The sequence below is a fragment of the Eurosta solidaginis genome, chromosome 2 (genome assembly GCF_040869045.1).
Source record: "Eurosta solidaginis isolate ZX-2024a chromosome 2, ASM4086904v1, whole genome shotgun sequence".
Lineage (NCBI taxonomy): Eukaryota > Metazoa > Arthropoda > Insecta > Diptera > Tephritidae > Eurosta > Eurosta solidaginis.
This window is the reverse complement of record NC_090320.1, coordinates 213,037,442-213,050,905: the sequence shown is the minus strand read 5'-3', so window position 1 is coordinate 213,050,905 and position 13,464 is coordinate 213,037,442. Positions and strand designations below refer to the sequence as shown.

Here is a 13,464-nt window from a genome sequence, read left to right as displayed (position 1 = left end):
CCGTCCGTCCGTCCGTCGGTCCGTCCGTTCGTCTGTCCTTAAACACGATAACTTGAGTAAACTTTGAGGTATCTTAATGAAATTTGGTATGTAAGTTCCTGGGCACTCACCTCAGATCGTTATTTAAAATGAACGAAATCGGGCTATAACGATATCGAAAATTTCGAAAAACACAAAAAGTGCTATAATTCATTACCAAAGACGGATAAAGCAAAGAAACTTGGTAGGTGGGTTGACCCTACGACGCAGAATAGAAAATTAGTAAAATTTTGGGCAAGGGGCGTGGCACCGCCCACTTTTAAAAGAAGGTAATTTAAAAGTTTTGCAAGCTGTAATTTGGCAGTCATTGAAGCTATAATGATGCAATTTACCAGGAACGTTACTCCTATTACTATATGTGTGCTAAATAAAAACTAGCAAAATCGGATGTTTTTTTAAAGTCAATTTTTTACAAAAAAGTGAATATCTTTACAGTATATAAGTAAATTATGTCAACATTCAACTCCAGTAATAATATGTTGCAACAAAACACGAAAATAAAAGAAAATTTCAAAATGGGCGTGGCTACACCCTTTTTCATTTAATTTGTTTAGAATACTTTTAATGCCATAAGTCGAACAAAAATTTACCAATCCTTGTAAAATTTGATAACTGATTCGATAACTGCTTTCGGTGAAAATTGGCGAAATCGGTTAAAGCCACGCCCAGTTTTTATAACTTGCGCAAAAATCGATATATCTTTACTAAACTTAGCTCACGTACTTATCTGAACTCACTTTATATTGGTATTAAAAATGGGCGAAATCCTACTATGACCACGCCCACTTTTTCGATATCGAAAATTTCGAAAAATAAAAAATTCCATAATTCTATACGAAATAAGAAAAAAGACATGAAACATGGTGATTGGATTGGCTTTTTGCGCAAAATATAACTTTGGAAAGAACTTTGTAAAACGGGTGTGACACCTACCATATTAAGTAGAAGAAAATGAAAAAGTCCTGCAGGGCAAAATCAAAAGCCCTTGGAATCATGGCAGGAATACTGTTTGTGGTATTACATATATAAATAAATTAGCGGTACCCGACAGATGATGTTCTGGGTCGCCCTGTTCCACATTTTGGTAGATATCTTGAAAACGCCTTCGCATATACAACTACCACCACTCCCTTTTAAACCCCTCATTAATATCTTTAATATGATACCCATATCGTACAAGCATATTATAGAGTCACCCCTGGTCCACCTTTAGAACTATGGCCGACTCCCTTTTAAAATACTCTTTAATACCTTTCATTTGATACTCATGCCATACAAACACATTCCAGGGTTACCCTAGGTTCATTTTCCTACATGGTGATTTCCCCTTCTTTTTGTCTCCAAAGCTCTCAGCTGAGTATGTAATGTTCGGTTACACCCTAAGTTCGGTTACACCCTAAGCCTTCCTTACTTGTTTTCTTTAAATTAAGGCAGCTTATTTTGATTTGGACCCATTGTGCGTCATTTGAGTGGATCCACTCATTTAGAGAACGTAAACAAATTTATCATACCCACTGACACACTCCCACATATGTAAATGTCTGTATGCATATATATGTGATTAAAAATTTACCCTACAGCAATGGTTTTGCGCTTGCGTTGGCGGCAGTACGTTTTACGCGTATTGTATACGAGGAAACTGGGTGATCGGCTGATGCGTTTGTTGGCCTCTATTGTATTATCTAAATACACGATAAGGCAGTGCGTTGCGTAGTAAATAATAATATATGATAATAAAAATGTGGATACACATCTATCATATATCTAGAGGCGGTTTGAATATGTACCAAATTTTTTTTAATATGAAAAAAAAAAACATTTATTTCATTTAATACTAATTTTTTATTCAGCTAATCCATCACCGCAGTCGGGATTCAAACGCAGGACCCTTGACACCAGCAGCAACAATCCTTCCGCTGTGCCAAAGGCCTCGATGTTTTTAGCTGTCTTATGCCAGGGCATATTCAAAGTTAATCATATATCTCTCCACGTTTTTGAGATATCATGCTTTTTTTTCACTGAGTGTTCTATTTATATACACAGAACAATGCAAAAATCTTTGGCAAATGTGTCTGATTTTGCCAGACATGAATAATTGAACTATGCAAGCAGATGCGTCTATTTTTGAAGTGAATATTTTAACCCTTTCGTGGAGCCTAAATGAAAATAAAATCATTCAGATCGGCCTTGGGTGCAATGACTTGAAAACCGTCTGAGGTAGTGCTATTAAAAAACTGTTTGCTTCCTCTAACGAAATCGGAATGCATGTTCAAGACCAAAACAAAAACTGGAATCCAAACCTAAAATTGATCCAAAACTGGAACCAAAACCAAAATGAAAAATGGAAAACACACCCAAAATTAATCCAGAACTGAACATAAAATAGGTAAAAGTCTAGTTGAGAGGTGGACTGCTAATACGAAAAATATCGAGAGAGGTGTCAAACGACGCATCTTGACATCAGTATTAATAATCCGAAGGCAGAAAATAAAAATTTTAACTCGTTCAAAAAGTATAGTATTTTTGCGCAGAACACCTTCCTGCGTTGGGTCCAACACCGGTTTGGGGACCAAACTAAATCCGCGCAAAACACTTATGTTCACAATTTTTTTTGTGGGTACAACAACATTACAACAACCACAAGAAAATCGCCAACTTCAACTGTAAATATCTCCGGACAGAGATACAATTTTCCGCCTTCGGATTATTGTTGTCGACACCTCTCTCGATAATTTGGTAGCGTATTAGCAGTCGACCCCTCAACTAGACTTTTACCATAAAATAAATACAAACAAGTAAGAACGGGACTGTCTTCGGCTGTGCCGAAGACTTCATACCTTTCATGAATGAGGCTGAACAATAATCTTATCCCGTTCGTAATCTCCGAATAATCGGATGTATAAGATAAGAAATATGTAGTGAACAGATCTGCATACCTTAACGATTTTTAAGATAAATATAAAATAAAAAACAGGTAGGTACTTTGTGTGACGAAGCAAAGTTTCTGGCTTTTTGTGGTCTGCGTGTAAAAACTATGACTACGAATCACGTATTTCAACAATATATGACGTAAACGTAACTATTTGATGAAATTTGATGAATTTTGAAGCTTCTAGCCGTAAAAAGGGGGCAAAAATTAGAGTTTATATGGGGTATATAATATATATACCACCGATCTCTATGATTTTTTCAGACAACAATATATGCTATATACGTAAGCATATGGTGAAATTTGAAGCATCTAGCTGTTAAAAAGGGGCAGAAATTGCGCAAAGTTTCTTAACTGAACAATCGGTTGTATGAGATATATACTATATATACCATCGATCTCAATGATTTTTTCAGACAACAATACACGCTATACACGTAAGCATTTGGTGAAATTTGAAGCTTCTAGCTGTTAAAATGGGGAAGAAATTGCGCAAATTTTCTTAACTGAACAATCGGTTGTATGAGATATATACTATATATACCATCGATCTCAATGATTTTTTCAGACAACAATACACGCTATACACGTAAGCATTTGGTGAAATTTGAAGCTTCTAGCTGTTAAAATGGGGAAGAAATTGCGCAAAGTTTCTTAACTGAACAATCGGTTGTATGAGATATATACTATATATACCACCGATCTCTATGATTTTTTCAGACAACAATATATGCTATATACGTAAGCATATGGTGAAATTTGAAGCATCTAGCTGTTAAAAAGGGGCAGAAATTGCGCAAAGTTTCTTAACTGAACAATCGGTTGTATGAGATATATACTATATATACCATCGATCTCAATGATTTTTTCAGACAACAATACACGCTATACACGTAAGCATTTGGTGAAATTTGAAGCTTCTAGCTGTTAAAATGGGGAAGAAATTGCGCAAATTTTCTTATCTAAACAATCGGTTGTATGGGATATATACTATATATACCACCGATCTCTATAATTTTTTCAGACAACAATATATGCTATATCCGTAAGCAATCGGTGAAATTTGAAGCTCATAGCTGTTAAAACGGGGCAGAAATTGCGCAAAGTTTCTTATCTGAACAATCGGTTGTATGAGATATATACTATATATACCACCGATCTCTATGATTTTTTCAGACAACAATATATGCTATATACGTAAGCATATATATACCACCGATCTCTATGATTTTTTCAGACAACAATATATGCTATATACGTAAGCATTTGGTGAAATTTGAAGCTTCTAGCTGTTAAAATGGGGTAGAAATTGCGAAAAGTTTCTTATCTGAACAATCGGTTGTATGAGATATATACTATATATACAACCGATCTCTATGATTTTTTCAGACAACAATATATGCTATATACGTAATCAATCGGTGAAATTTGAAGCTTATAGCTGTTAAAATGGGGTAGAAATTGCGAAAAGTTTCTTTTCTGAACAATCGGTTGTATGAGATATATACTATATATACAACCGATCTCTATGATTTTTTCAGACAACAATATATGCTATATACGTAAGCAATCGGTGAAATTGGAAGCTTATAGCTGTTAAAATGGGGTAGAAATTGCGAAAAGTTTCTTATCTGAACAATCGGTTGTATGAGATATATACTATATATACAACCGATCTCTATGATTTTTTCAGACAACAATATATGCTATATACGTAATCAATCGGTGAAATTTGAAGCTTATAGCTGTTAAAATGGGGTAGAAATTGCGAAAAGTTTCTTATCTGAACAATCGGTTGTATGAGATATATACTATATATACAACCGATCTCTATAATTTTTTCAGACAACAATATATGCTATATACGTAAGCAATCGGTGAAATTGGAAGCTTATAGCTGTTAAAATGGGGTAGAAATTGCGAAAAGTTTCTTATCTGAACAATCGGTTGTATGAGATATATACTATATATACAACCGATCTCTATGATTTTTTCAGACAACAATATATGCTATATACGTAAGTATTCGGTGAAATTTGAAGCTTCTAGCTGTTAAAATGGGGCTAAAATTTGCCAAAAATATATATATATACTATATATATATACTATATATACCACCATATATATACTATATATACCACCGATCTTTATGATTTTTTCAGACAACAATATATGCTATATACCTAAGCATTCGTTGAAATTTGAAGCCTCTAGCTCTTAAAATGGGGCAGTAATTACGAAAAGTTCCTTATCTGAACAATCGCTTGTGGGGGATATATACTATATATACGACCGATCTCATCAATTTTTTCAGGCAACAATATGTGCAATATACGAAAGTATATGGTGAAGTTTGAAGCTTCAATCTGTTAAATTGGGTAAGATATTACAAAAATCCTCTTTTTCTGAAAAATCGGTTGTATGGAGGATATATGCTATAGTGGTCCGATCCGGTCGGTTCCGACAAATGTCTAATCGGACACCCAAATACACCCGCTCACCAAATTTTATCAAGATATCTCAAAAATTGAGGGACTAGTTTGCATACAAACAGACAGACGGACAGACGGACATGGCTAAATCAACTCAGCTCTTCAACCTGATTATTTCGGTATACTTAATGGTGGGTCTATCTATTTTCCTTTAAGGACTTACAATTTTCGGTTTCGTGACGAAATTAATATACCATTTCATTTTCATGAAAGGTATAAAAAGCGCTAATACAGAAACAGAACTTAAAAGGAAACTGAAACCGAAGTGCAATAAAATCCACAATAGGAGCTTAAATCACAATTTCAATCAGTACTTAAACCAGAACTAAAAGTGTAATCCAAACTGGTGCCGGAAACACAACGGAATCGATACTAGAGCTATTATCGAATTATAAACTACTTTAAACCGAAACCGAATCTGAATTCGGAAAATAAATATAAACTGATGTATGGATCTCAGATGAGCCGAAGTAAAGATCGAAAGCGGAGCAAAAATCGGATCTGAAATCAAATTGGCGGAGAGACCAGAACGTGAAACTCGAGTCGAGCCTGAACTCGAACTGAAGCATAGACCAGAACTTGAAACTTGACCGCAATCAGAAACTATAACTGAGAACTGAGGTATAAAATGAAATTGAAACCTGGGTCGAACCGGAGTCGGAACTGTAACTTAATAACGAAACTTAAAATGGATTCGAAACCGTGGAAAGCAATTTTACAGGGAGACGCGCGTCACCCCAGCTCAAATTCCGTCTGGATACTGTAATAAATTTAACTTTTATTTATCCAGAATCAACCCCGACATAGCCAACGGATGCCCCGCTTGTAGTGTGTCTCCACATAACACCAACCATCTTTTCAATTACAATGTGGAACTAACACCTCCAACACCCTTATCACTCTGGTCTAACCCTATTAAAACTGCAAGTTTCATCGGGGTACTGTTTGAGGATATTGCTGATTATAAATGAGTAGGCGCACTTAGGCTCCATATGTTGCTAAATGTGGTATTATTTATCAATCTCGTGTACGGCTTGTGCGCTGGGATTGCGACGCGAAAGGTAAACCTGTCTCGAAAATGATAAATATTTTAGATACCATTAATTGAAGTAATGTGTGTAGAATATCCGAACTCTATAAAAACCAGGTTCTGATACCCCACTGGTAGGCATGCCGGCTGTGGGTGATGACTAAAATCAATAGACTCGTAGGTTCAAAGGGTATCAAAATGGCTCCAAAGGCAGTCTACTAAGTTCCAGAAGCTAGAAAAGGACTTCTGAAATTCAAAAAAAAAAAAAAACAACAACAATATAATCGCCTTAAAAGAAATGCGATGAACCAGGCAAGACAGGAAAGCAATCGGTTCGTGCGGCTTCTTCCACAAAGACAAAGAAGAGCAAAGCGGTAGAATAAGCGTTTCGCATAGAGGCGAAACTCCTCAACATAAGTTTATCTGAGAATAGGTAGTAACGGATGATGCGTCCGACGTAGATCAGGGCTGCTATGATAAAAAACACGTACGAGCATACGATCGCTGCTTCACATACGGTGATTCCTATTCTATAATACCATCAGTGTATTCGAAAAGAAGTTTAACTTCTATTGCACGTGGTATTCACACACAATTTTTTGTGTACTTGCCTTATTATATCTCGCGGCGGAACATATTTAGGAATAAAGGGAGCAACACGATCTAGAAATCATTTCGCTTAGCAATTTCTCAATGATGCACAAGAAACAGATCTACTACATACGTTTACTTTTACAAAATTATAGTACAAATAATCATTTTGGTTCCTTTTACAATGGTTTGTGCATCTTGATATAAATTATATGAAACGTCTCTAATCTAAGAACCTGACAAAGGGAAAAAACTAGTATGTATGTATTAACGAGACAAATAAGTACGAACTTGACAAAAATAAAAATCAGAATATTTTGTAAAGTTTGCCTACGCTCATGAAGTCACGTTTTTCGATGTAACGAATGTTCTATGTGACCATCACGTACGCAACGAAACCTAAGTAGTCAACACAACAGATCATGAAGCTGATCAGCGCGAAGCGTGTGTCAAAGGTCTCTAAGCAGCTATTGAGATAAATATATTAAATTTGGTACCGGGAAATATTTATGTGTTCATCGTAGTATTTCTTGAGCACCTGCCTTACTTTTGTTGTTTTTAAAAGAAACAGCTGGCTCATTCATTTTTAAATAAAATTTGTTTATTTGTTTTTTATTTTTATTTTTTTCTGTTTGCCACCTTGAGCATACTGTGCTAATTATTATTTTATCAGTTAATTATAGACATACATAAGGATGTACTTAAAATAGCATGCAAACATAATATTTTCCGTTTTATAGAGATATTATTTGCTTTATTTCTGTTTATTTATTTATAGCGTTACTAACAGACGCGGCAGACGTTGTTCTGCCCTAAATTTGGCCTATCTGCATACATTTTAATAGGCTTTTTCCGTCTAACTCTGTCCTACCCCTCTACACTTTTTCCTAGTCTTTTTATTCACTCCTCCCTCCGTCTTTTTCTCTTCATCTTCGCCTCATTCTATCTCTTTCTCAGTCTGATTCTCTCTTTTCTCTTCTCTCAAGTTTTTCTCCTTCTTCTTCATCTCTTATTGCCAGTCCCAGAGGGTGATATGTATTTTGTTCCAGTCCCATTCCGAGTCTCAGTCCCAGTTACACTCCGAGTCTCAGTCTCAATCCCAGTCCTAGTCCTAATCCCAGTCCCAGTCCGTCTCTGGTATAAATAAATAAATAAATTTAAGGCGCGATAACCTCCGAAGAGATCTAAGGCCGAGCTTCTATTCCAATTTGCGTCGTGCTCCTCTTGATTTTCCCTACAAATTGGCCGGACGGGACCTACATGTTTTATGCCGACTCCGAACGGCATCTGCAAGGCAGATGCGTTTTCACTGAGAGCTTTTCATGGCAGAAATACACCCGGAGCGCTTGCCAAACACTGCCGAGGGGCGACCCCGCTTAGAAAAATTTTCTTCTAATTGAAAAACCTTATTTCTAAAATTTTGATGTTGCTTTGCCCGGGAGTTGAACCCAGGGCATACGGTGTGATAGGCGGAGCACGCTACCATCACACCACGGTGGCCGTCTCTGGTATACTTCCCGGAAAAAAGCATCGTACATACTAATATAGGCAAATTTATATACGAAATTTCAGGCAAATCGAATAGGACGTATGTAAATAGGTATGTGGGTATTATTATTAATTCTTGTCTTTATTTCGGCTTCGCATGCATATTTATCAGTTTTGCCAGGTTGATGCGACTAAATCGAATATCACAATGAACTTTAGAGCTCTCAGCAACAACTTTCATTTGATATCCATAATACACACACATTCTAGGGGTATCCAGGTCCATGTTTTGGCATATATCTCGAGACCGTAGTCACCCAGCGGTGTAAAACTTACTCTGTACTAAAACACACATCAACAGCTTCAATTTGATAACCATAATGTAAAAACACATCCTAGTGTTACCCTGATCCACGTTTTGGCCTATATCTCGAGACCCTAGTCACCAATAGGTATGAAAACTACCCTGTACTAAAGCACTCATCAACAGCTTCAATTTGATACCCACAATGTAAAAAACACTTCCTAGTGTTACCCTGATCCACGTTTTGGCCTATATCTAGAGACCCTAGTCACCAATAGGTATGAAAACTACCCTGTACTAAAGCACTCATCAACAGCTTCAATTTGATACCCACAATGTAAAAAACACATCCTAGTGTTACCCTGATCCACGTTTTGGCCTATATCTAGAGACCCTAGTCACCAATAGGTATGAAAACTACCCTGTACTAAAGCACTCATCAACAACTTCAATTTGATACCCACAATGTAAAAACATTGTCTAGGCGTTCCCAGGCCCACGTTTGGCTATATCTCCAGACCCTAGTCACCCAGGGGTATGAAAATTATCCTCTACTAAATCACTCATCAACAGTTTTCATTTGATATCCATATTGTATAAACACATTCTGGGCTAGGGTTGCCATTTAGGGTTGCCACCTATTCGAAATAAAAAAAAATTGCATGAGATATGCCGATATGGGTATCAAACGAAAGCTATTTCACTCCGCATTACAATCGGACATTTTTGAGTAGGGTTGCCATTTAAGGTTGCCACCTATTCGAAATTAAAAAAAAATAAATGCTGCCAGCACAACGAAACGTTGCCGAGCAAAGCTCGGTCGCCCAGGTACTAACTATTTAACTTAATATCAGGCCTCACAGACGTTTACCTGCCGGAAATTTGCGCAGTTTTATTTGGAAAACTCTCAGTTCTACTTCCTTCCACTCTCACCCAACTTCCTTTTCTCCTTCCTCTTCCTCCTATGTTTAATGCCCTAATATTTTTTCCCTTTTGCTTTGCTGTTCTCTCTGCATCAACCTTCTTTTTTATCTTCGTCCGTCCTTTCCTTCTCCTCTATCCCTACTTTTGCCCATCCATCTATCCTTTCAGCTTGTCCTCCCTGTATTTATTCTTATTTCGCCTCCTTTGCCTATTCCTATACGTCTTGCTATTTCTAGTCCTATTCTTATACCGTTTTCTTCTCCTGCTCATATTCGAAACTCTTTTCTTATTTCTAATCATATTCTTATTTCTATTTCTTCACCTATTTATGTTCCTATTCCTATTCCCATTGGTTCCGACTCTCTTTGATATTCTCATTCCTATTCCTGTTAATATTTATATACCATTTCTTATTTCTATTTCAATTTCTATTCCAATTTCTTTCTTGATACCTATTTCTAATACCATTCTTACTGCTATTCCCATAACCATTCCTATCCCTAGTTCAAAACCTATTCCTATTTCTATTTCCATTTTCGTTCCTAATCCTATTCTTATTCATATTTCAATACCTATTTATATTCCTATTCCTATTAGACTTCGCTCAGGCCAGTAGACATCCCAATACGTTTGGGCGAAATCAAGATGAGACAAGGTGTGATATGAAAGTTGCGGCTTCAAAATTTCAAACATCATGTGCAAATCCTACGAAGTTAAACTCACAAAATATCTCTAAAGAGAAGATACTAAAGGCTCATGGGAGGCATATTAACTGGACGCTGCCTTCTGGCGGAATATGCGTAGAAGTTAGGCCCCGTCAGCAATAAAATATATAGGAAGTGCGAGCTGCAGGAAGAAACGGTTGGACACGTTCTGTGTTTGTTCCCTGTGCACGACTGTTCAAAGCTCTAGCTAGCGTAAGAATTGCCAGATCTCAAGGCAGCAATTAAGATGGGTTCTAGAAAGTGTTTTTCGTTGACCGGCCAGTTCAACTTATCCTATTCTTATTTCCATTACTATCCATACTCCTATTTCTATTCATTTTTCTATTTGGACTTCTATTCTTAATTTCATTCTTATTTGTTTCTTTGCAGCTATGCCAATATTAAATTTGTCTTGATCAGAATCCCATTTACAGAGTTATGAAGATGATTCCATCCTGCGGAGCTCCTCTGGTAACATGGCGGATTTCTGTCACAAAACCTGTGTCTGCTTGTAGAGTTAAATCCTTTCCTATACAAAAATCTAAACTGACCGGTATTTTTCATAACAAAAAATCTAAAACTTCTTATAAATAGTAAAAATTAATCACACGCCAACAAGAAAAAATCAATAAATAAAATGGGCCGTGAACTTTGGAATGATGTCAATTCGCAGACAAATGGAAATCACTCGTTCGACAAATGATTCAAGCGTGGCTGTGGAATGTCAACCATCCAACCAAGCGCATGCCGCGAAAGCTCATATGTAAACATAAACATGTAAGCTAGAGCTGACTTATCAGTAAAACAATTACATATGTATATTAATTTGTGTTAAAAATAAATAAAACAAGTAAAGGTGTCTAAGTTCGGGTGTTACCGAACATTATATACTCAGCGTGAACTTTAATTGTACATTTCATTTCAGATGAACTACTTTTCTACATAACACGTGGCACCAGCCGTTTAAAAAAAATGTCTCCCCATTTCCTCGTACAATAAAACTTGATAAGTGAAATATCATTGATTCAAAACTATTTTTTGCTAATTTATAGCTTATTATTCTAGTCTACGACCCTTTAAACTTGTTTTATATCTAAGTTGCCGTGGTGTTTAACCGATCTCGTCCATTTTTTCTAGAAATATTTCCTGCTATAGGGACAATTTGTGAACCCAATTTTATTACGATACGTTAATTTTTCTTCGAAAATTGCTCAGTCATATCATGGCCACGCCCATTTTTTTAAATTTGAAGTTTTTCCTATTTATTGTTATAAATCCACTTGGAAAATGAAATACCATTGATATAAAGCTCTTTTCTGCAAAGATATAGCTTATTTTATTCGTCCACGACCCTTTTAAAAATATTTTATATAAAAGTGGACGTGGTCCTTAACAGATGTCGTTAATTTTTCTCAAAGCATTCCTTATAGAAAGGGCAACCTCTGCCGAATTTTGTTACGACAGGTTTAACGATTTTTGATTTATGAGTAATAATATTTGTAAAATTGATTTTATCACAAGTGGGCGGTGCCACGCCCATTTAAAAACTTTTTTTTCAAATTTTTATCAAGAGTCTTAATATCAATCCACACGTCAACTTTCAACATTCTAAGTGTTATATTTACTAAATAATCAGGGTTTTTGTGTTTTCCAAAATGTTATATATATAAAAAGTGGGCGTGGTTATTATTCCCTTTCGCTCATTTTCAATATCAATCTATTCTGGGTTCAGATATGCTCGTGTACCAAATTTGGTGAAGATATCTCAATACTTACTCAAGTTATCGTGTTAACGGGCAGACGGACGGACGGACGGACGGACTGACTGACGGATATGGATCGATCAAATTTTTTTCGATATTGATTTTGATATATGGAAAGTCTATATCTGTCTCGATTCCTTTATACCTGTACAACCAACCGTTATCCAATCAAATTTAATGTACTCTGTGTGCAAAGCACGCTGAGTGTAATGACAATCCAATCACTTGGACCACAAACGAAGCGTTCAATTATGTCAAAGTTGATACAAAAACAACTTGGACTGATTTTTTTATTTAAATATTTAATCTTTGCTCTAAAAATATAAATATTTGATTCCTGGTTTATAGATTTCGCTTTCAGTTATTGACAGATGAGAAAGCAGGTTTATAGCGGTTCTCTGTATAATTTATAATTTGTAAATATGTTTGTGTGTGCCTAGACAGATGTGCCTGCTTTACCTCTGTGACTCAATCTGTTTGAAGGAATGAGTCAGCGGGCAGACGGTACCTGTTTTGTATTTGTGAAAATATATTAATATAAAAATTTTCTAATCACTAGTACGTATGTAAGTAAGTATATTATGTATATAAACACAGGTTTTTACGATTCACGGTGTTTCACATTCACGTCATAACATTTAAAGTTTATTAAGTTTACATGTATACACATGATTGTAAATCAGCTGAGTCATTTCTGTTGTCAATTTTTAGGTTTGATAACACTTTGTCAGTGGGATGTTGGCATGTCTAATACACTTGTTTATCGTAGCCACAGCGTTGAAAACTTGTATTTCCCTGCAAAAATCGCGAGTACTCCATGCATGCATGCATGTATGGAGTACTCGCTATGGACCAAGCGAGTGCTCCAAAATTAACCACAATTCATACAAAAAATATGGTCCAATTAACATTGCGATGTCCTAGGAGCGGACCATGTACTCCAGCTCCGCATTACATCAGATTAATCCATGGAGTACCCACAGTCCAATAAACATCGTGTAGTGATTACAATCGTTAAAAACGAGCAATGATCGGCTTACAACATGTTCGTGTAGAAACATGAGTTGGTCCATCGCTGTATTACAGTGGAGTAGAATGGTAAGTACTCTAGTGGACCACATGATCCAACGATTTTTTCAGGGTTCATTCAAAATAACTTAATGTACAGACGAAGGGGACCCTTTTGGAGGAGAAGATAAC

At 36.1% G+C, this 13,464-nt stretch overlaps 1 long non-coding RNA gene across 3 annotated transcripts; it reads left to right on the top strand.

The window, feature by feature from the left end:
- The first annotated feature begins 1,682 nt into the window (after positions 1-1,682).
- LOC137242586 (uncharacterized) lies at positions 1,683-11,430 on the top strand. Of its 3 annotated transcripts, XR_010950295.1 has the most exons (4): positions 1,686-1,822; positions 1,890-2,425; positions 5,684-6,521; positions 10,892-11,430. It is a non-coding gene; the product is annotated as an uncharacterized lncRNA (long non-coding RNA). The 3 variants fall into 3 exon arrangements; XR_010950294.1 differs by having other exon boundaries at positions 1,683-2,425; positions 5,695-6,521; positions 10,892-11,426; XR_010950293.1 differs by having other exon boundaries at positions 1,683-2,425; positions 10,892-11,426.
- The last annotated feature ends 2,034 nt before the right edge of the window (positions 11,431-13,464 follow it).